The 22307-nt window shown below is 47.8% G+C and overlaps 2 long non-coding RNA genes across 4 annotated transcripts in view; one reads left to right on the forward strand and one right to left on the reverse strand.

Moving 5' to 3' along the window:
* Positions 1 to 227: 227 nt before the first annotated feature.
* On the reverse strand, positions 228 to 21931 carry LOC109281744 (uncharacterized). 2 transcript variants are annotated; one of them, XR_002088522.2, is made up of 4 exons: positions 21845 to 21931; positions 20774 to 20912; positions 2296 to 2373; positions 228 to 1439 (listed from the first exon to the last, which is right to left on the reverse strand). It is a non-coding gene; the product is annotated as an uncharacterized LOC109281744 (long non-coding RNA). The 2 variants fall into 2 exon arrangements; XR_002088521.2 differs by having other exon boundaries at positions 21833 to 21921.
* Positions 21932 to 22002: 71 nt separating this feature from the next.
* The window catches only part of LOC132249217 (uncharacterized), a 52615-nt gene continuing 52310 nt past the window's right edge, over positions 22003 to 22307 (forward strand). The window contains exon 1 of one of the 2 annotated variants that reach the window (XR_009460616.1): positions 22003 to 22082. This is a non-coding gene — a long non-coding RNA (uncharacterized LOC132249217). The remainder of the gene's footprint in view (positions 22083 to 22307) is intronic. The other variant, XR_009460618.1, reaches the window with a different exon arrangement.

The following is a 22307-nucleotide window of genomic DNA, read 5'->3' on the forward strand; positions in this document are numbered from 1 at the left end:
CGCAGCCTGTGCATGCCTAGATTCATAGTTATTTTCTGTCCATGTCTTGGAGGTAGAAAAAGTGTTCAGATGTGAACATAATTTCCCAAGTGTGTGGAGTAGGAGGGATTCTCACTTCCTTGCTCTGTGATACAAAGCCTGGGCCCTCCTTGCAGTAGCATCATGCTGTAAAGCCCAGTTTGCTGCCTGCTAGATCATCCCAGTGTCCTTTGATAGTATTACTGTTTCTTCCTCTCATTGAAGGTTTGAGTCTCACAGTACTTGAGCTCAGGTGCATGAGCAGAGAGCAGGCCTTGAACCAAAATGCTCAAATCCAAATAGATGAGCAAGTGTTGCATGCAGGAATTGTGTCAGAGCCAAAGCCTAGCAAGCCATCGGGCTAGTACAGTTAGGACACACCAATTTCTATAGCCAAAAGCACATAAGGGAGCGATGTGGGTTAACATCATGTCTGGCTACTTTGGACTGTCCTTTCCAAATGACCAGGTGTACAGCTGGGTTGTGTGGTGTGAGCCTTTTGGCCTTCAAACTCACCTCTGCAATTGGGGCAAGATACTTTAACTGCTCTGTCACTGTGCATTTTGCACACATGAGGTTGTATCGCTCTCAAGAATTTGCACACCCTCTAGCAGCACTCATTGTGTGTGTTTTTTAGAAGCTGACCGTGGCAGCAATTTGTGTTTGTGACTGGTCCTACCATGCTGTTTATACGCAGAAAACTCAGTTATTTGAGCTCCACCATGCCCTGTGGCTTATACCTACTATCATTATTGTGTAAAGAGGAAGAAGCGCAACAGGAAGATACACAAACGGTCAGAAAAAGGAAGTGTTATAATCCCCATTTTACACATGGGGGATCTGTGAATAGACACAATACACAGAAGGGCCTGCTTTGCAGAACTACAAAGCGTGCAAAACTCCAGCTGTTCTGCATGGAGCCTGCAGGTACTTTGAGATTCAAGCTCTAAGTGACTTGCCTGCGGATACAGGAAGACATGGGCACACCCAGACACTGAATTCAGTTGGATCTTTTGTGTTCTTGCCCAGTGCCTTAACCGCAAGATTACTGCCTTTGTATTCTGACATATTATAATGCTGCTGGCTTCTTACTCGAAAGTTGCATAGCAATGCAGTTACATAGCTGCGCGCATTCACCAGCAAAGCTATTAGCACAGGCTTTGTTGTGTGGGTTGGTTGGTTTGTATGCTGGGTTTTTTGATGTCTTAATTTCATCACCAGAGGGTGCTGGAGTTCTAGTCTCATTAGTTTGCCTCTTGCCTCCTTAAAACACACATCCGGCTCCTGTTATCAGCCTGTCCCTGCTGTATGGGAATCAAAGCAAGCTGCATCTTCATGTCCAAGAAGGGTTTTCTGTTCTTATTCCAATTCCCTTTACAACTGTGTCTTCTCAATGGTGCTGCATCTTCACAGGCTGTCGACTGGTGGGGAGAGGAAGAGTGTCATTTGTTTAATGGAACAAGTAGACCGCAAAATGGATGGAGAGGGCATGTTAGTCTGAGGTCAGGCAGAAGGATGGGGTAGGCATTGGGTGGAGCTAGACACTGAGGTTACATGACGTCTCTGGAAGAGAAGGATTGAATGGATGCAATGGCCCCAGAGGCGTTGCCCTGCGAATGTATGGTACATCATAAGCCTTCCAATGTGACTCAGGATCCCTCTGGGCTTGTGCATGCTAGGCTTGTGCATGCTGGCTGAACAATTCAGCTGAACCCTATTGGCCTTCCCATACGTGCTGACTCTGCCTCTCTGGGCAAGCTCACAGGGTGACTAGAGAAGTTAGACAAAGGGTGGGAAAGAGGACATAGCAACATACCCATTGGGTAGATGGGGAGTACCTTAAATGTGCCACCTCCAACAAACAATGTTCCTAAGGGAGACTCCTCCCTAGCGTGCTCCTGCGGCCTTACGGCTGAGGGCAAGCAAAACTCGGGGGCATCCGAACCCCAAGTCTCCGGGCTTAGGCCTGCATGTAGGAGGCCTTCCAAAGGATTTGGAAACATCTGAAGCCCCAGATGGGGGTGGAGGATGTTTGCCAGTAGTAGGGCCACTTATGGTTCTTGACTGACTCATGGATTTGGCGGATTTGGCTTAGAACACAAAAAATCCTCCAAAAAAAAAAAAAATAATAATGTTCCCAGGGCATTTTAGCCATCACTAGTGCTCTGATGCAGTGGTTTTCAACCTGTGGTCCACGGACCCCCAGGGGTCCACAGACCGTGTCTAAGGGGTCTGTGATAGATGACTGTGATCAAGCAAAAGTATGTGAATACCCACACTTGCAATTCAAAGGGGTCCACACTTGTTCGAACTTCCCAAAGGGGTCCGCGCCTCCATTCAAAATTCTTTACGGGTCTGCAAATGAAAAAAAGTTGAAAACCACAGCTATAGCAAGTTCACATACAGCCTCAGCCTGGTTGTGATACCATCCTATGGATGTTCTGCTCTTTTGCCACTAGAGGGTGAATACTATTTAAATGTTGGTGTCTTTCAGCAGTGCTCTGTCCTAATAAACAACCAGCAGAGAAGAATGGTGCAATCGTTTCCGCATGGCACTCCCATCCCAGTAGTACAAAGAGAGCCGTTAATCTCTTCCTGCCTTTACAGACAGGTTTGGGATGCTCTGGCTTTGAGAACAAAAATGGAGGGAACCTACAGGAGCACCCCTGGAATATCCTGGAGCGGGGTCACTGCAGATACACGGTGCAGCACAGCCCAGGGCACTCTGGTCAGAAGCATTTGCATGCTCTCTGTAAATGTGCTATCAAAGACATAGTGCAAAATAGGAGAACCAAACACAGTTGCTTATCCCACGTGGGTCATTTACAGCCTGTTTAGAGAGTAGATGGCCCCTAACCAGCCTCCTGTATGCAGGTAACGAAGAAGAATTTGCATGCAGTTCCTGCAGCTGTATCCAAAATAGGCCAGCTGTGCAACCACCCTATGGATGGTATTGCTCCCTTACTGCTGGGAGGTGAACATGATTTAAAGATCAGCATCTTCCACTGGTGCTTTGTCATAATAAACTCCTTGTGTTAAGTGGGGTTTGTGCTGAGCGCAGAATCAGGGCCTCAAACCCAGGCGGCGGCATGAGGATGTTCCCACCCATCCCCTCCCATCCCATCCCATCTCCATCTCCTCAGACACAAGCCGTGCAGCAGCTGAGCCCTATCACGTTCGGTCTCCAGGCTGTTCTCAGCAAGGAAAACAAAAATCAAGTGCTCTATGCCAAGAGGCAGAGGACACCACTGGGAGGAGGGCTGCTTACGACTCAGCCTTGTAACCCCAAGAAGCACCAGATCGTATGTGGATGGTCTGACCCTCGAGACGGATGCCGGGTATGAGTCTACGAAAGGGTCCATTGCCCTCTGCTCCTTTAGTGGGAACTGATTAACTAACCATCTTGCAAGACTGGAGCTGGCAGCCGTCACCTCTTCCAAAAGCTTAACAACCGCCTTTTGTTTTTAAAACAGCCTGGGCCAAATCTGTGCCTGCCGTAAGCTCCGTGAAGTCAGGCCGATTGCAGCAGGCGGGCGTGTGGCTCCATGAACGCAGTCATGTCTCATTATACAGACATGAGTACGTCCAGCAGGGACCTACGCACGCTGGCAGCCTTGAAGTCAGCTAACTGGACCTGGATGGATGCCTAACAAGGGGACTGGTGCCGTGCGCATACTTCCCACGGAGACTTGTCAATTAATCTGTGTAAATGTAAACACCGTCTGCTTCGTTTGACGTGTGATATTCCTGGCGGATATTAAAAAATCAAACTTGGGGAGGGAGAGGGAGAAGGGGACAGGAGCGTCCTGCTAATTCTCTCTCGTTCTTTCCAAAATGGTTTCCTCGGGAAGGGCCTTGTATTAGGTCAGCTTCTCCTTTTTTTTACTTCTGCGTAAAAACTTCTTTTAGATATGCAAATATGGCTTCATCGGACACATCTCATCATGGAGCTTCAGTTATCTAAGCATTTGTCTAAATGAAGAAGGAAATAAAGGCAAAGGGCCTTGAAATGTCTTGGTTGGAAGCCAGGGGTTTCTTTCTCCACCTTGCAGCTGTTTTACAGGCAGCAAACTTTGGAAAGAATGACTTGTATTGCACCCCTTTGATTCAGGAAAACAGTTGGAAGTGTTTATAAGTGGGGTTTTCCTACTGCTTTGGTAACCTCCCTTCTTTTCCCCATTGAGGGAAAAAGGGGTGGCGGGGACAGAAAAAAACAGGGTACACCCCAAAACATGTATTAGATGCAAGAAATTGAGAGAAGGGAGGAAAAAGATTTTTTCTTCACTTAGCCTCTCCTCTCCTAGCAGCCTCACTTTAGGATCCAGGGGTACGTGGTGGGATTCATGGGCACGTCTGTCTTGGGAGTCTGCTGGAGCCGTGGCTGATTTCATGAGCCACAAGGCCCAGCATTTCCAGGGCAGGAAGTTTGGTCATAGGCAGTCCATCATGCTGAATGATTCAAATGGGATTTCTCCTGGTGCTGCATGACCAACACTTACCCTTTCCCCTGACCCCTGGGACTCTCTGCTACCTTGAGGGTCTTCAAGAGGAGGCTGCACAGATATTTGGCTGGGGGGATATGATCCCAGCACCAGTTCCTGCCCGGGGCAGGGGGTCGGACCTGATGATCTGTTTAGGTCCCTTCCGACCCTAAGTACTATGATACTATGACCCCAGATGTGTAGCAGGAGAACTAGTGCAGAAAGCTAGTGTGGTAGCTCCAGTATTTTAACCATGCACTTGCCAAAGTCTCTTTCTGCAGTAGCAGCACATCCTCCCTCCCCCACCTCCTCCCTACCTACATCTCCGGGCACAGGGAGGCAGGAGGCAACAGGGCAGGAGCAGCTCTGGAGCTCCCCCCTCCCCGGCCCCATGCCCAGGTTGGTGAGTGGCAGGCGAGGGAGGGAGGGAGGGAGGGAGAAGGGTGATGCTGCTGAACATGCGGGCATGCTGTGAGTGGGGCTGGGGTGGCTTCTTATCTGCTTCCGGACTTAAGAAAAGTCCCCGGCTGCTGCTCCCATGACATGGTCCAAAAAGAAGGGTGCAACTGTGCCACTGCACCCCCTGGGGATCCGCCTCATCAGTGCCCGGTTCTTCATCTGGGTGGGAAAAGCCTTCACCATAACTACACGATGGGTGGTAGGCCACTGGCTGGCACAGCATCTAAACGGGACCCAGGGGTCACAGTCGACCGGAAGATGAACATGAGCCAACAGTGCGATGAAGTTGCCAGCAGGGCAAACAGAGGTCTGGCATGCATCAGCTGATGTGTTGCCAGTAGATGCAGGGATGTACTTCTCCTGTATTTGGGGCTGGTGAGACCACAGCTGGAGTACTGGGTCCAGTTCTGGGTGCCGCACATCAGGAAGCATGCGGATAAGCTCAAGAGAGTACAAAGAAGGGCCGCCCGTATGATTAGGGGCATGGAGGATAGGCCCGATGAGGAGAGACTCTGGGAACTGGGTCTGTTTAGTCTGAGTAAAACCAGACTGGGAGATGACTTGATAGTCACCTAAGAGTACGTCAGGGGTGAGCACCAAGATCTAGGCGGGCAACTCTTCAGGAAGGCACCCTTTTTTCAGGATGAGCACCAATGAGCACAAGCTAATTGAAGAAAAATGTAGGCTGGACATAAGGAAAAACTTCTTTTCTGTAAGAGTATCCAAAATCTGGAACACTCCCAAAATCTGGGGCAGTCGCCATCCCTGGAGGTGTTCAAGAGGAGGCTGGACAAACACCTTGTGGAGCTCATTTGAACCCAGTTACCTCCTGCCCATGGCAGGGGACCGGGCGTGATGACCTTGCAGGTCTCTTGTGGTCCTTTGATTCTATGATCAAGAAAAACCTATAGTAGAACCATTTAAATTAGAGATCAAAGACAGATACCTGATTAATTGCAACGTTAAGGGACCGTTCATTAGTGTGTTACCTCAGAGAATGACTACCATATTATCTCAAATATAAGATGACCCTGAATATAAGACAACCCCCCCCCCACCCCCCAAATAATTAGGTTTGATATATGGAAAATTTATAAATGTATTGTATTTTTCCAGGTGTAGAACTTAAGTATTGGAGGGTTGTCTAGCATCCTCCCCTCCCCGCCACTAAAGTAGGGAAAGCAGTGGCAAGGAGGGGTCAGGTGGCCCCTTGCCCTCTGCCTGGCTCACTTCTTCCCTCTGCAGCCTTCCTGCCACGTGCACCACCGCAGTCCCAGCTCCCATCAGCCTCTGCCCCTCCCTCCTGCTCCCCTCCAGCTCTACATCTTGCCTGCAAACTCCTCCCAGTCTCTGCCCCTTCCCCTCATGCCTTGCAGTCTCTGCCCCTTACTGTCAGATGCTGCTCGGGCTTCTGCGTCCCTGAGCACATGGAGGCTCAGCCCTTGCCTGGCCATGCAGCAGTGTTGGCACAAGTGCAATGCAGCAAAGGGGAGAGAAGGGGGGCAGAAGCTGCAGAGGGCAAATGTACACAGGGCGGTGCTCAGGGCCGCAGTCAAAGCTACAGCAACGACCTTTTTCCCCCCTCCACTTTGTATGTGAATATATGACATGGGGCTCTTCCCCCCATGCTGATTGTTGGGAGACTCCCATCGTATATGCAAGTAAATACATTAAATGCGTATAGCACTCAGCTCACGCAGGATGGCTCCTTACTCCAACAGCAGTCCCATTGTCTTCACTTGTGCTGTAGGCATAAGTAAAGCAATAGTCAATAAGTCATGCCACCTGAATCTGGCCCATGGGGTTGTGTGGGTGGCATCAAGCAGTAAAATGTGCTATGCACCTTTGCCCCAGCTGACCCATCGAATATTAGAAATGTTTCAAACTGAAGACTTGTGATCACGAGAGATTTGGTGCCTTGTATCAGCAGCTAATCCAGCCCTGAGGTTCCAGGTTGGAGCCTAATCAGCAGTGGCCTAGCTTCAGATTCAGATGAGAATTGCTCAGGGAACTGCCATCTTGTCATACTTGTAGCCACACCTGAATTCTAGTTATTACTATTGCAGGTAAAACAAGCTATGTTTCTCATCATCCTGGTAACTCTGTCATACCACCTTCTCCTTCTACCTCTTTCCTCCAATTTCCACCTCGCTTTGTTGTTCTAGACTAGACACATATAGTAGAAAGTGTTAATACATACGTGCAGCACCTTGCACCCCTTGAAGGCTATGGCGCTATACCAAGTAATGTCTCCCACTCAACTTTAAGCCTTCATGTAAACCAGGTCAAGCTTGATCAGCACACTGCTTTCTTGACTCATCTGCAATGCCAGCCCTAATATTTCCAACCATCTGTCTGTTCATCTCTTTGCAGAGACCTGGTGGTGAGAGCCATGTGATAAGCTGCAAAGCCATGTGCTGAGTTTAGCATTTCACACATCCGTTTGTTGGCAAGTTTGGGATTACTGCAGCTCTGCGCATGAATCAAATGGCTTCGGTAAGCCGAGCGCAGTTGCAGAGCTTGGAACAGAAGGCATAAAGATTTTTTTCCTAAGCCCAGCTATAAAGTGTCCCGCCATCCAGCTGTTCACAGAGAGGCTGTACTTTGCAGGAAGTACCAAAAAGTTAATGCGCTTACAACAATGAGGGATTGCATCTGGGCTGATGCAGAAGAGCTTCGGCTGACAGTGACCAGTTAGTCTGGCACAAATAGTGGAAGTTCAGTGCCTGGTCTCCCACAGTTGCTCCCTTCTCAGTCCTCTCTATTACCATACAAACAGCCAAGCCTTTCCTGAGAAAACCCAATTGGACTAACACCAGTGAATGCAATGAAATTGCATTGGGTTACACAAGATCCAACGCATTAAATTCAGGCACAAAATTAGGAGCCAGTTTAATGTCAGCAGTCCTCCCTTGACCTTCATTCTTGGAATTTATTTGTCTAAACGCCATAAACCTCATTCTTCTTCTTGTATGCTTTCCATCCTGAGAATTTAAGTTTTTGGGGGTTCTAGACAACTGTCCAGTGCCTAGGACACAGGGATCCCATCACTGTCTTGAAACCTCTGAACAGGTCTGTAAAACAGCGAAGAATAAGATGACCCGCCCAACAAAAGTTGGAGATCAAGGGAATAGGTCTGATTTGCATACATTTGCATATCAAATTCTGCTGTTTTAGGGCAGTGCCCAATATTCTGTTTTTCTGCACACAAGACTTGCAAAAAGCCACAGACTAGTCCAGTTAGCTTCCTCAGGGGGTGCCCAGTGCCCAAAAGCTCATTTTAAATTTCTTCTAATCATCCAGTTGGTCAAATAAAAGATATCACCCCCAAAATCCTTGCCTCTTGCATATTTCCATGGCTACACCACCTCCCCAGTGTTGCTTCTGTTATTTTTATTGTATGTTTTATATTACAGCAGCATCTCCAAGCTCCCAGTTGTGTTGTGCATTGTACACATATCGTACAAAAAATCCATCCCTTTCCCAATGAACTTGCTAAATAAACATTTAAAATGGCTTTTCCCTGCATTATCAGTAGCACCAGTCCATAAGAGCTAACTTTTGTGGGAAGTTTATCATTTTTCTAACAATGACCTATTTTTCATTATAATGTTTATTTCTGCCTTTCATTCTTTTCCCTAAGTTTTGAAAACTAGGGGAAAACTAAAAGAGTGAGAGGGAGGAAAAAATACCCCTAGTGGTTTGTTTTCAATGAAGCAAAACATGTTGAGCAAAATGAAAATTTTCCCCAAAGCATTTTAAAAACATTTTGTGTATGTGCGTGTGCGTGTGTGTTGGAAAACTCTCCATTAGTGATGTGACAGCATTAGCAGAACTATTTTTAAGCTGGTTTCAAGCAGGATTCATTCTGACATCATTTGAGCAGCTGTAGTGCAGATGTTAACTATTTCACAACCACCTCTGAATAAAGTATTCTAGACCAGAGAGGCTTACAGTCTTAGTGATGAGCTCTTGTGCCTGGCAACAGATATCACTGTGTTCGTGTAACCAACATGGTCCAAGAAATATGCAAGAAGCAGGGTTTTTATGGTAATAGCTCTTATTGGAGTGACTGTCTGGTTCGGAGAGATGTTAGCCAAGCTTTTGGTGCACAAAACACCCTTGCTCAGAGCAAAGTATGATCAGACAAGATGACTTTCAACACTGTCCTAATCCTGCAAACTCATTCCTGCTTGTAGACCTGTATTCATGTGAATTATTCAACTGCATTCAGAGTCCAGAAGCTCGGGTGGGTGTTTGCGGCATCAGGCTGTATGCTTTCATGGTCTGTATTATGACATGGACCAAGGCCTTTCAGAGTCAATGCAGCAGGCTGTGGATCCTATCCTAAGGGCATGTCTACACCATCAAAGGATCGTGCAGAGGAGCATGGGAGGCCTTTCTACGTGCTCTGCACTTCAAAATGCACAAGGCACAATCCACCGAGCTCTCCCAGGCATGTTTACTGGGACAGCCAGCACTGCTAAGGCCCCTGTACTGCATCCTTCATCAGGTAAGCATATGGGGAACGGGCATGTTGTACTCCACTGGGACGCCCCTCATGGGGCCCAGAGGCAGTGTAGACATGCCCAACGAGTCCCTCAAACCAACTCCTGAAATGTAGGAAAGATGATGTGTGACCTGATTGGCATGGGCCCATATCATTTGCTAACGCAGGCTGTTCTCTGGACTAGAGCAGGTCTGGCCTTGGCCAACAATTGTTTGCCTTTGCTCAGCGACCATGTTTGGCATGTCTCCACTTCTGTTTTAGCAGGAAGATGAAAGCAAAGTCCTTTTGGGTCTGCTCTGCCACTGGCCAGTTGGAACCTGGCAGCGCTAAGGAAATGGCTTGATTCTGAACAATCATTTAAATAGGGGAAAAAAATGCAGGAAACAAGGGGGCAACAGTCCACAGTCTACAGGTTAATAAAGCAGTTGATAAGAAATATCTGGGTTAAAAGGTCAACGACAAAAAAAAGGTCAGTTAAGGATAAGTGTTTGGATGCAATTATCAAAGAATAAAATGTCATCCCAGAGGCCTGCCTTACTCTTTTCCACAAAAGTGATTACTTTCCCTCAAATTGGCTTCTGTTCTTTCAGCAACACATCTGTAATAACAGGACGGATCTCCCCAGAGGCCCACTTTACTCCCCTCTTTCCTGTTTCTTTTTCCTCTTACATCAATAAAGCAATCACAGCTAGTCATGCACCACAGCAGTCTGCCGATCCTCTACGGCAAGCATGTCGATCTGCACTGGTGAGGCAAAGGGAGATCTTTTTTGGGAAGCTGGTCCTTCATCTGGTGCCATCCTGCCTTGCCTTCTGCTTGATCCTCCGCTAGACTTTTGGCCCTCGCTGACGTGGCTAGATTGGAGCCAGTGAACTGAAAGCTAAAAAGCCCCCCTCCATTCCCAGTGCCTTGAACTGTCCAGTTGCCCAGGGAAGGCTCTCGTGCACCACTTTCATGTCATCTGCAGTACTCGTGAGCCCCCTGAAGCCAGTGGCAATGAGAGCTGTGCCACGGGGCAAGAGGCATCGACCAGCCAGAGATACCGTAGCTCACGTGAGTGGTGCCCAACCTGTGTGTGGCACATTGACCCCCCTGCATGCGAACGGTTTATGGATCAGCCACCCTTTCTTCTGATTGAATTGCTTGATGCCCTTAACACAGTTTTCTTCCGGTCTCCTTGAAAGGGGGATGACTTCCAAGTGTTTGGATCATGCGGCGGTTCTGACAAACTTTCTAAACCAGCGGTGTCAACCCCATCCTGCCCGGTGGGCCAGATCCAGGCTTCAGGGCTCCTCACTGACTGGGTCTGAATGAGGTGGTGCTGGGGCAAGAGGAGGCAACAGCCGCAGAGGTTACCGCAGCTCTCATTCACCGCCACCGCCGGCACAGGGCACCGGTGGGGCTCCGTACCGCAGTAGCCTGGCCCCTCTACAAGCCCCATAGGCCATGCTTGGCACCCTTGCTCTAAAGCAAAGCAAGAAATGATGGTTGGAAATAACAGGTGGGATGATACAAAGTGTAAACCACCAATTATATATGGCGACGATACATAAGAATAATATGGAACTGCCCTGCATCGGTGAGCAGCACGAGGTGCAGTGAGAAAAGCTGGCTTTCCTATTTCAGGTTTGCTGGTCCTCGGGCCAGAAAGGAATTGAGTCAGGAAAACAAACAGGATATTACTCTTGATGGTTTCCAATTGTATTTATTCTTTCCCTGATGTCAGTTTTGTCACGCAGGGGAAAAGAAAGGAACTGATGTTCATCAAAGTGTCTTTTCTGGCAGGGGCTGCACAGACTCGTCCTCTGCCAAACTCCTAATTATTTTTCAGGACACTCGATGGTGTTTATTTGGGACTTGGGAGGGGGCGGGGGGGCACCCTGCAGTGAATCATCAAGGAAAAAAAACAAACCAAAGCAGAATGTATCACAGGCAGGTCACGGAGAAGGATGTGGGCCATCAGCGAACGAACATTGTGTCTCCAGTGTCGGCTGAAAAGAATGAACGAGGAACAAAACTGAAGGACTTAAAACATAATAATAATAATCTCAGTGACAGTTCAGTATACAGGCTGGTGCTAAACTGGACAGAAAAGAGTTGAAGCCTTTTGAAAGCCACACGTGAGAGACACCAGAATGATCCACCATTCCCAGTGGAGTCTGTAGATGTTCACAGTGGTCCTGTGTGGTCTGCTGATGTCCTGGGACTTGCCCCGCATGCAGACACACACTGTGGGGACGTTGCCTCTTGGCTTCACTGGGCTCCCTAGACTTGGTTCCCTACTGGTGGAACTGGAAGGCTGTGCTGGGCTCCTCGGGAACGGTGCCGTCTTTGTGGGGCTCGGGTTTACTGTTTGGATCTTTGAACTTGGATGAATGTTCTTCCAGACCTAGCTCCCCCTTGCAATGGATCCTGCAGAGTTTCCCTTCCTCCTGGCTTTCGTGTTTTTATCAGCCATGGGATCATTAACACCATGGCTGCTTCCTTATTCATCACTAAACTGCGAAGATTGCTCCTCACCAAGACAGCCTGCTTATGTGCCACCGGTGTCGTCGGGGTGCAGAATCAAGGAGGGGTTGCTGCATCTGTCCCATTCCCTTCACAGGTGGAGCGTAGAGACTTAGCAGTCATTAGGAAGGAAAAGTCTTGGCTTGTGAGCCAGACAATCTCTAATTAGACAGAGTCTTACCAGTTTCTCATTTTTTCCATACAGATGGTAATCAAGACCACTTGGAGTGAAATCAGGTTATAGACTGAAATGATGAGGAATGGTAGGAAAAGGGAAATGAAGAATTGTAAACCAGAGAGAGATGATATTTGAGATGAGACTCAAAAAGAGATGGCCTTAGGAGGATGCAGAGACCAGTAGACTGTTCCAGATGAGGGCAATGGCAGAGAAGAAAATGTTTGAAATCTCCCTTTGCCTTTCATCATGACAAGCAGGAATCTGACTGGTTTTTCAGACTGCCAAGTAATCTGTGCTGCCTTCCCCTGGGTGTAACTGTGCTCTGTCCTCAGGAGGATGGGCTTGGGGGCTGTCGACGGGGGGAAAACACAACAAGCTGCTTGACAGTCACAGAGGTAACTACTTCTCAAAGAGGATCTTCCTTTACGGTAGCGGTAGTAGAGCTTATATGAACTCTCTGCTAATCACTGCAGAGCAACAGGATTACATTTCTTGGACGGATCTGAGTTTCCCATCAGAAGAGGGCAGTGGTGCAGAGATGCACATTAAACTGTTTTGAAAAGAGATAAAGTCTAACATTTGTTACTCAGCTTCTGGGCACTTCTGGCACCGACCCGTGTGTTGGTCTCTTGTCAGACTATGCTAAGAACTGCAAAGGTTACAAAAGCTTGTGGGCTAGTTAATGAATAACTCCGATGTTTATCCTCTGCACCTACAACTATGTATCCCTGCTTTGCAAAACTTGGCTGTTTTCATTATCTTCTTTTAATAAGTAACCAATTTTGGATGAGAATAAATACACCTGTTCTCTTAATGCATATGGGACGTGCATTGGCTTTCACTGGTCATGTTGGAGAGAAGCAGCTTTCAGCTTGGTTTCTGCAAGTGCAGATAGCCCAGTTCTCTTGTGCAGTTGTACTGGTATTTCCAGATAAAAAAATGAAATGTAATTGTAGGGCTAGAAAGGGCCAGTAGATAGGGCCCTCCTGGCAATACCTTTCAGCAATATTTCCTAGCTCACTTCTATAAAAGACTGGCATCTCCATGTCCTTGTACCCAGTTGTTTCCACTTGTGCAGTGTGGGTGTACTGTGTGACTGACTCGCTTTCCTGAGATTTTAACTATCTCCATGTCCTAGGTGCTTCAAGAGGACTAGGAGGATGGAATCATCCTCCCTCTGAAAACCAAGTCCTGCATCATTTCCTCACACCTGCTTTGCCTGGCCAGCATCTGATGAATTAGGTTGTTGCTTAGGAAGGTTTGCACCTCTCTGAACAAGTTAGCCTTGAAGGTGCATGGTGCCCTACCTTCTTTCTGATTTAAGACTAATACAGCTTGCCACTTCTTTGCATGGTTGTAAATGATGCATGAGGATCCAGAATCACCTGAATGTGCTCATTGTGCTGTGCTGCTCTCATGACGCTAGACAGGTCTTGTGGCTGCCCTATGTCACAGGAACAATGCAACACAGCTGGCATGTACTGGTGAATCTGGCATAAAATGATAGACCTTGACGAATCAGGGATTATTAGCTCTGTTAGTCCCTTCACTTGCCTTTTGTCCTTCTGTCATTTATGTGTCCTTTCCAGCTTTTTAGGTCATATCAGGGCTTTATAGAACAATATTACCTCTCTAGCTTTTTTGCTGCTCTCCTGCACTCTGAAGTATAGTCAAGGAAACCATTAGTTTTACTCAACCATGATGCTGTTCATGAATGTCTCTGTCACCTTGTGGTCTGTCCAGACTTCCATACTTTCCAGAGAAGCATAAATGCTCTGTTGAGTGCTCTCTAGCTATGTCATCCCATGTTACTTCCTAGCACCATAGAAAACACCAGCTAAATAAAATAAATCGGCCTTAGATAGATGCACAAATGAATGGCTTGCTACAATTGGCCTCTTTAGGCCATCTTATGCATTTAGATTGGTCCTTCTTGTGCTGCTACTCCAGCATGAGCAGCAAATAGCGTTATAAAGGAATTCGCAACTCCCTGGATCAGCACTCATCATTTTCATTAACCTCAGTCTCAGCTGTGCTTGCTGCAGTGGGGAGCAGATCTCTGGCTGGAGCCGATAGAGAAGGGGTGGGCAATTATTTCAGCTGGAGGGCCACTTAAAGACTTTTAGTGAGCTGTCGAGGGCCGCAAGTGTAGCCCCGCCCCATGACAGGTGTCCCACCCCCGATCGCCATCTGGGAACTGAATGTCCGGCCCCCTAACTCTGACTTTTGCCATCGAAAGTCCCTCTCCTTGCCCCTGGAAATACTCCTTTTGGGAGGGGGGTTGCCACCTTGGAACCAGAAAAAAACAAATCACATACAAAAATGAAACATCTACTATAACATATTTATGGGTGCCTTATGCCAGGTTTCAGAAGGGCAGCCGTGGGATGGTAATAACTGTTTTTGGAGGTCCCCCTGGCATGATGAATCTGGCCCACAGACTGTATTTTTCCCACCCCTATTATGGAGTAATTCAGATAAGCATATAAGTCTATAGGTGCCATTCTGCCCTAACTTCTGCCTGACTTGAGAGTAACACAGCTAACTGCTCCTCTCTTGTCTGTGCTATGTGTCCTATTTCCTGAGAAAGCTCCCTCATTTCCTCATTATCCTTTTTTAGTGAAAGAGGAGTAAAAATAATCATTGAGGAATAGTCCACCCCCAAACTTGTACTCTTTCACTGGGTCTTAATGTCTCCTCTACTTTACTCTGGCTTTCCTCACTGTACACCTTGAGGTTCCTCTACATGGCCCAAGATTATCACTGGGAACAAGCCCCATTCACTTGCTTCTGCTCCTCATGTGCCGATGGAGTCGCTTTTTGGTGAGTGCCAGAGTCGGTCTTGAGAGGTCAGTCTGGGGGGTGCTCCTGGGAGAGATGCTGCGTACACACATCCATGCTGTGGCAGTGACCACACAACATCTGTGCAACCTAATGGCACCTGCTGAGTTTGAGCTGACGGGCAAGGCCTGTTTATTGGTGACAGTATGGGGACAGCCACAGAAATGGTAATGGATATGCCGGTATTTGCTCAACTGCTTCTCCCTGCTCCCATTCAGCGCTGATCTTTGCCATGAATAGGAACATCCTGCTATGTTAAGGAAGCTTTGGACCAGGGCTTTACTCTAGGAAAATAGGTCAGGGCCCATGGCCTCCACTCCCAGTTTTGCTATTTACTCTCATGTGACTTTGGGCAAGCCGAGGACTTTGCTTGCAGTCCAGGGGTAATTCAGGGGTAGTTTTGCCTGTCTTTAAGTTTATTATGAGGCCTTATCAGTTAATGAGTGTAAAGTGCTTTGAAGATGTCTTGTATGCATACCAGCCCAGCCGCTGGCTTCTTTATTTTTCATTCCATCCAGGAAGAGCACACACCAAATGCTGTAACTTCCTTAGCCTGACAAAGGGTTTTTGAACCCAAAAGCTTGCTTAATAATTATTTTCCAACTATTTGGGTTGCTCTAATAAAAGATATCAGATTCACCCAAGGAACCTCGTCTGCCTTTGAAGATGGCTGGCATGCAAGAATCACAAAGGAATCATTATCCTATACTTTTCTTTCTTTTGGTCCATTATCATCAATTTATCATCCTGTTTAGACTGTATTACTTTTAGCCCTGCCAAAGCTATAAATCGCTGTAGGATCAACAAGTTAAACTGACTTTTTGTTTTGAAGACCACGCATGCAAACTCACTGTCTTGGCATTGTCCCTTCCTCACATCTGCACAGCCCCACCAATAGGACAGATGTGCAGACAGAAGTAAGCATCCTTAAAAGGCAGTTACATAAATATAAGCTGGGCAGCCAGTGTTCTGCAGCGTCTTTATTACCATGATGATGTGCGATGCAGAAAGCACACAGCTTGAATCCCAGAACCCAGGCTGAGTTTATGGAGCTACTACTTAAAAGGGGGGAACTTCTTTTCACTATAGACTGAGCAACCTTAACCAGAAACTATCCATCAAGAGACAACAAATGTGGAACCCCACTGTGCAAATTTTACAGCTGCTTTACAGAGGAGATGCACTCCTGGAGTTGCAATGATGTTATAAGCCTTTTTTCCCCCTTCTTAGCATTGATTTTTCAGGTTCTCCCTGCTACCACTTCCCTTCCCAGCGAGCAGGCTAGCCTCTTATACTCCAATGAAAACCTCCTCTCACAACACCAACTTGGTTTCACACTGCTCTTTAGTAAACTGCTTTTAAGGCACCAGCTTTTTAATCTGAAGAGGGAAGAATATTTGTATCTATTATCAATTTTTTTTATTAATTCTGTAGTTTAATATGCAATAGGCCCTGTAATCTGTATTGTCTGAAAGGCAAAGGTAAAGGGCAAATAAAAGAAAGGCATCTTTCAAAAGCAACAAACCAGCAGTTTTCCATTTGTCATATACTGTAGGTAGAGCAAGGATTTGCTGGTTGAGCACAGATAATTAAGGAGTAAATGAAGTACAATGATCACAGGCATAAGCAGAAATTAGGTTCTACAAAGTATGTAGAGAGCGGGATAATTTTAGCTATAGTTGTTATAGTTTTAAAATAATTAAGTTTCATTGTTCAGAGCTCTGGCTTCTTTTAAAATGTCTTACTCCAGCCCCTGAGTTTTGAGGCACCCAAAGTTACCAGTCATTATGGAAAATCTGGGCAATAGAAAATATCTTGGAGTGAGAAATGAAATTGTCCCTGCACAGAATGTTTTCCTCATCGTTTTCCATAAAGGCGTCAGCAAATCTTTAAATAAGTCTCTTGCAGGAACAAAGAGCTGGCAGCATAATGCTTTATTCTGTGCTGAGACATTGTCTCTGCTCTGACGGATCTGGTACCTTGCCCTCATAAACAGAACACCCTGCAGCCAGGAAAATAAAATACTGGGGAGTTGCTCCAAAATGTTAAACATTGTACAGCACGCTACCCCCTTCCTCAAATATTTGCCAACAGATGGGAATTTATTGCCCTGAGAGACCAATGAAGTGTAGGCATGTTTATCTGAAAGCCAGTATTTGATATGCATTTGACAACACAGTTAGCTTCATTAGGGAGCCAAAAAACATTCAACAAGCTTACATCTTCTAATTAAATATCCAAATGGTGCTACGTCAAACCGAAGCATTCTGACTTTGATTGGCAATGACCTTTTTATTCAGATACACCCAAAAACATGCCTCAGACCAACTCCATTGTCTCACCATTTTGCCATCATCTCCCTGATAACAAACAACTTCACTGATTTCATACCAACGTGAGTCCACACCAAATGGATTGTGGCGAACACAGAACATAAGCACAGCCCCACATCCTCAGAGGGCACAGCTACACATGCATGTAAGCACGCCTAAGTTTCATGCGCATTAAGCAAATGCAAATTAAGTGATTTTTGGCAGGTATCTACACATGCAGGGACTTGGCACTAAAGTTGGTCCCAAGTCCCTGCAGCCCTGCCATGTGCCCCTGTGGCCACTGGCAGGAGCTCCAGCCTCCGGTCACATGGTTGCCAGCACTTGACAGTCATGTTGCAGCCAGAGCCAGCTGCCACCGCCTGGCAGCCATCTGGGAGACTCTGATCCCTGGCCAGCTACTTGCCTGCCCAGAAGCCGTGTGCCCAGTGCATGTGGCAGCTCCCTCCTTGCCCAACTTGCCTCCCCATGCCAGGGCTGCTCCAGCCCCTACCCCTGCCCCTGCTCCTGCCAGTGACGACCAGCACCCCGTGCACCTGCTGGCCATGGTGCTGGCCCTACTGGGCCCAGCAGGCCCCAGGACAACTGTGCAGCCACCAGTGGGGGCCAGGGAACTGCCTATGAGAGGCCCTACCCAACCCCTACCTCTTGCTCTCCTTATTCCAGCCCGCCTGCACTGCTGCCCACCCCTCACCCCCTGCCCACCCCCAGCACCATTCTCAGGACATGCACATGGGTGAAACAAAAAACTTTATTATTCAAAACACCCACCCCCATCCCTCCCCTCTCCCCCTTCAACAAACAGAACCACCTCCCCCTCAACCAACAGGGCCCCTTCATCACCCTCCCCACCCACCAACAATAAAAACTGGCTTACAGGTGGGAAACTATATAAAAGGAGGAAACTATTTACAATATTTTGGGTCTTCAAGCCCAGAGTGGGGGGCTAGGGGGCATGCCCCCAGGGTAGGTGCCCTCAGCCCCTGGATATTCCCTGAGGCTGGGCTCAGGCCAGCCCCCTAGTGACAGGGCAGACCTGGCACTAAAGTTAGTGCCAGGTTGTGTCTACATGTGCATTAATGCACATTAACTAATAACACCTAAATTTGATACCTACACTTGCAGATATCAAATTTAGGTGTGATACACCTAAGTTAATGTGGATTAAGGGCTTGCACATGTAGACGGACGCCCGTAATGCACATTAACTTAGGCTAAGGCGCATTAATGTGACTTGTGTAGATGCACCCAAAACGATTGAAAGCACTTAGAGTGCTGCCTAGCCTAAAATCAAGGGAAAATCAAGGGCAAGTTTGTAGGAGGTTGGGAAATTACACAGCACTTCTTTTAGTTGCATTTAATGGGCAGATCATATGAACTTTCCCATAATTTCCTATGAAAATATTGACAAACAGAGGCCTCTGAGGAGAACAGTTAATGAGCATTGCTCACCCTAGAATATGGGCCAACAAACTGGTGTTACTACTATGTGTTAGTCATCCACCTCTGTCGCGTGACAGCAGAAGCCAAACAGACTAGTAATATTCAGTAAACTTCCAAATGTAACTCACTTGTGCCTCTCCTGGCTTGGTTTGCATGTGATATTACAGCCCACAGTTCCAGTCCTCAGCCCAAGCTGTAGCTGCTCATGCTCCAGTTCCAGCCACCCCTGTTCCTATCTCCAAGATGGTGGTCTTAACACAAGCAGTGAAACACATGCATGGGTCAATGTTGACAAGCATCTTAGATTCATAGACATTAGGGCTGGAAGGGACCTCAGAAGATCTTCGAGTCCAGCCCTCTGGCCCAGGGGAAGTCATAGGATCCCAGCAAGATAAACATCCAAATGTCTCTTGAAGGTGTTTAAACTAGGTGCTTGAACCACCTCCGGCAGTAGTCTATTCAAGCCCCCAAGGTTTGGGACAGTAAAGAAGCTCTTCCTTATGTCCAGCCTGAAACGGTCTTGCAGGAGTTTACAACCAATCGATCTTGTCATCCCTTGTGGCGCTCTGGTGAACAAACGTTCCCCCAGATCCTAGTGAGCACCCCTGATAAACTTCCATCAGATTGCCCCTGAGCCTGTGCTTTTCCAGACTGAAGAGCCCCATGGCTCTCAGCCTCTCGTCGTAAGATCTGTTTTCCTGACCTCTGATCATGCGCGTGGCTCTTCTCTGCACTCTCTCAAGCTTCTCCACATCCTTTTTGAATTGTGGAGCCCAAAACTGGACGCAGTACTCCAGCTGCAGCCTCACCAAGGCTGAGTACAAGAATGACGTCTCGAGATTTGCTTGAGAAGCATCTATGGCTGCAAGCCAGTGTTTTGCTCGCTTTACTAGCCACAGCATCACATTGCAGGCTCATGTTCATCTTGTGGTCAGTCATGACCCCCAAGTCCCTCTCGTCCATAATGCTAGCCAGCGTAGCACTGCTAAGCCTATAAGGATGCTGAGGGCTTTTCCTCCCAAGGTGGAGAACCTTGCATTTTTTGGTGTTAAACACCATCAGGTTCTCATCCGCCCATTTGCTGAGCCTGTCAAGGTCAACTTGGATCGCCCTCCTGTCCTCAGGTGTGGATGCTTTACCCCAAAGTTTGGTATCGTCATTGAACTTGGCCAGTCCGCTCCTGACACCATATGATCTTTTAGTGCAAAGCTGTAGAACAAAAAAAAAATCCTTGGGTGCATGAATGGGGGAGCGGGAACAGGGAAATTATTTCACCTGTGTGCCTGGCACTGGTGAGCCCAATGCTGTGTCCATTTGTAGTGTCTGCATTTTAAAAAGGTTTCCGAAAAATTGGAGAGAGTGCAAGCAAATCATTCAGATGCTGGAAGAACTGCCTTCCAGTAAGGGGCTTAAAGAGCTCCCTTTGTTTAGTTTGTCAGAAAGAAGTTTGAGAAGTGACTTGATTACAGCCTGCAAATACCTTAATGGGTATTAAAGGGTTCTTTAATCTAGCAAGGAACAAATGGCTGGAGGCTGAAGCCAGATTAATTCAAACTGAAAATAAGGCACACCTTCCCAGCAGGGAGGGTGATTAACTGCTGGAACAAACTTTCATACAAAAGATAATCGGAGGGGTTTAGTGGAATCAGCTAATTCTACAGAAGACTTCTGAAGCTAGACGCGTTTCTCCTTTCTGTTACACTGGTGTAAATCCTGGGGGACTCCATTGGAGACGGTGGAACGAGCCTGATGCAAAAGCAGCGTGAGAGGAAAATTCAGCTTCGGAGCTGCAAGGATCTAAGAGAGAAATCTCTTTGACAGTGGCGCATGACCTGTGATATCACCCTCCATGAGGGGCTGTGAATACCACGAGGCATACTCATTAACTAAGTGAATGCACCTAGCCGTGCTATCCGTACTTAGGCGAGCTCATGTTTGCCTATTTTTCAAGTAACTGATCTCACTCCTGTATAAGTCAAGCAAACATCCTGAAACAGGTACTCACACGTTGGCTGGAGCAGCTACGGGCTGATGTGATCAAATCAGCAAAGCTTGCCGCTGTCTCAAGGCTGTGGCTGTCCTTCCCAGATTGTAATGGCAGAGCTGGGGAGGGTCACTGTGGGCAGCAGAGGGGCTGAATGACCCTGGGGATACAGAGCACCATTATCAGAGGCAGCACACGGCTCCGGTGGTTGGAGCAGGTGAGAGAGGGCACATCTAGACCACCCCAGCATAGCGCTAGGGAGCTGCGAGCTGAGATGGGCTACACTTGCTGGGCCCATAGGGCTGCCCCAATGGGAAGCAGGTCCGCCAGCTTAGTGCAGGGCTGGGTGTACTAACAAGAGTGTGGTGCCGCAGTAGGCCAGCTGCACGGAGCCTCCTTTGGGTGGTTTTGCACACCCCATGTCGGTGCAAAATGCCCTCGCTCCCTACTGGTGCTCCCTACTGGTGCTACACAGTCATTGAGGGTCAGTGAACCTGGATGGGTGGTGTCTGCATTGCTCCCACTGCGCTCCCAGGAGTGCTGCTCTCCAGCCTGCTCTGCCCACTGCTCCCACTTCCATTCCACGTGCCAAACCTGGAAATGGGGCTGTAAAAAGGCTCTGAGAGCACCCCTGCTGCTGCTCTCCAGATGCCTGCCTGCAGAGCCCTTGAGGGTGACGGCAGGGAGTCCCCCTACTGCCAGGGTCGCCCCCCCATTGCCAGAGGGCACCTGTGGAGCAGGAGCAGGAGCAGGGGCAGGAGCGGGCAGACTCCCTGCAGAAGCAGCACAGATCAACTTTTGTCCTTCGTCTGCCCTCCATCCTTCAGCAAGTCCCTTAGATGCAATGTGCCTCAGTTTCTCCACCTACAGTTCCAGATTAACACCCTCATATGAAGTGTGCTGAGATCCTCTGAGGTGAGGCACATTCAGCCCTTGCACCCAGCGCGCACAGCTCAGGGAAGGTGGTTTTCTCTGCTTTGGGCAGTTTTTTCTGCATCTCCAGACCCCTGCCCCCTCTCTCCACTTGCACGATAATGAGAGATATTCCTTTCCAAGCAGGGTGGAAGGTAAATAACCTACCAGCGAGCTTACATGGAAACAAGCTGAGCTTGTATTTAGTCAGCATGTAGTCAGACGAGGAAACCTTTCACAAAAATGCAAACGGCGGGGCTTGGAAACACCAAAGAGGAGCAGCATGTCTGGCCTCAAACTCAGGCAGGGACAGCTCCCGTGGTGTGTTCAGAGTTCATGGGAAACAGGAAAAGACCGGTGTTGCTCGGGTGCAGAGTGACTCAGGTGCCGGCTGCATTGCATTGGGATCACATGAAAGGTGAGTGTTGCTGGCAGGGGCACCGCCCACTCGGCTGAGACATGACGGACGTGTTTGCAGGGAGATTCCTTGAATTTTGCAGCGCACCACTGATTCACAGCAGGGACCTTCGAGCACTTCAGGTCCCATCTTCCTTCCCTGCTGCTGAGCCTATAACCCACCAAAGTCACAATTTTTATAGCAGCTAGTCTAGCAGTATCTGTCCCATTTAGGCTTAACTTCATT

Source organism: Alligator mississippiensis, chromosome 3 (genome assembly GCF_030867095.1).
Source record: "Alligator mississippiensis isolate rAllMis1 chromosome 3, rAllMis1, whole genome shotgun sequence".
Taxonomy (NCBI): Eukaryota; Metazoa; Chordata; order Crocodylia; family Alligatoridae; genus Alligator; species Alligator mississippiensis.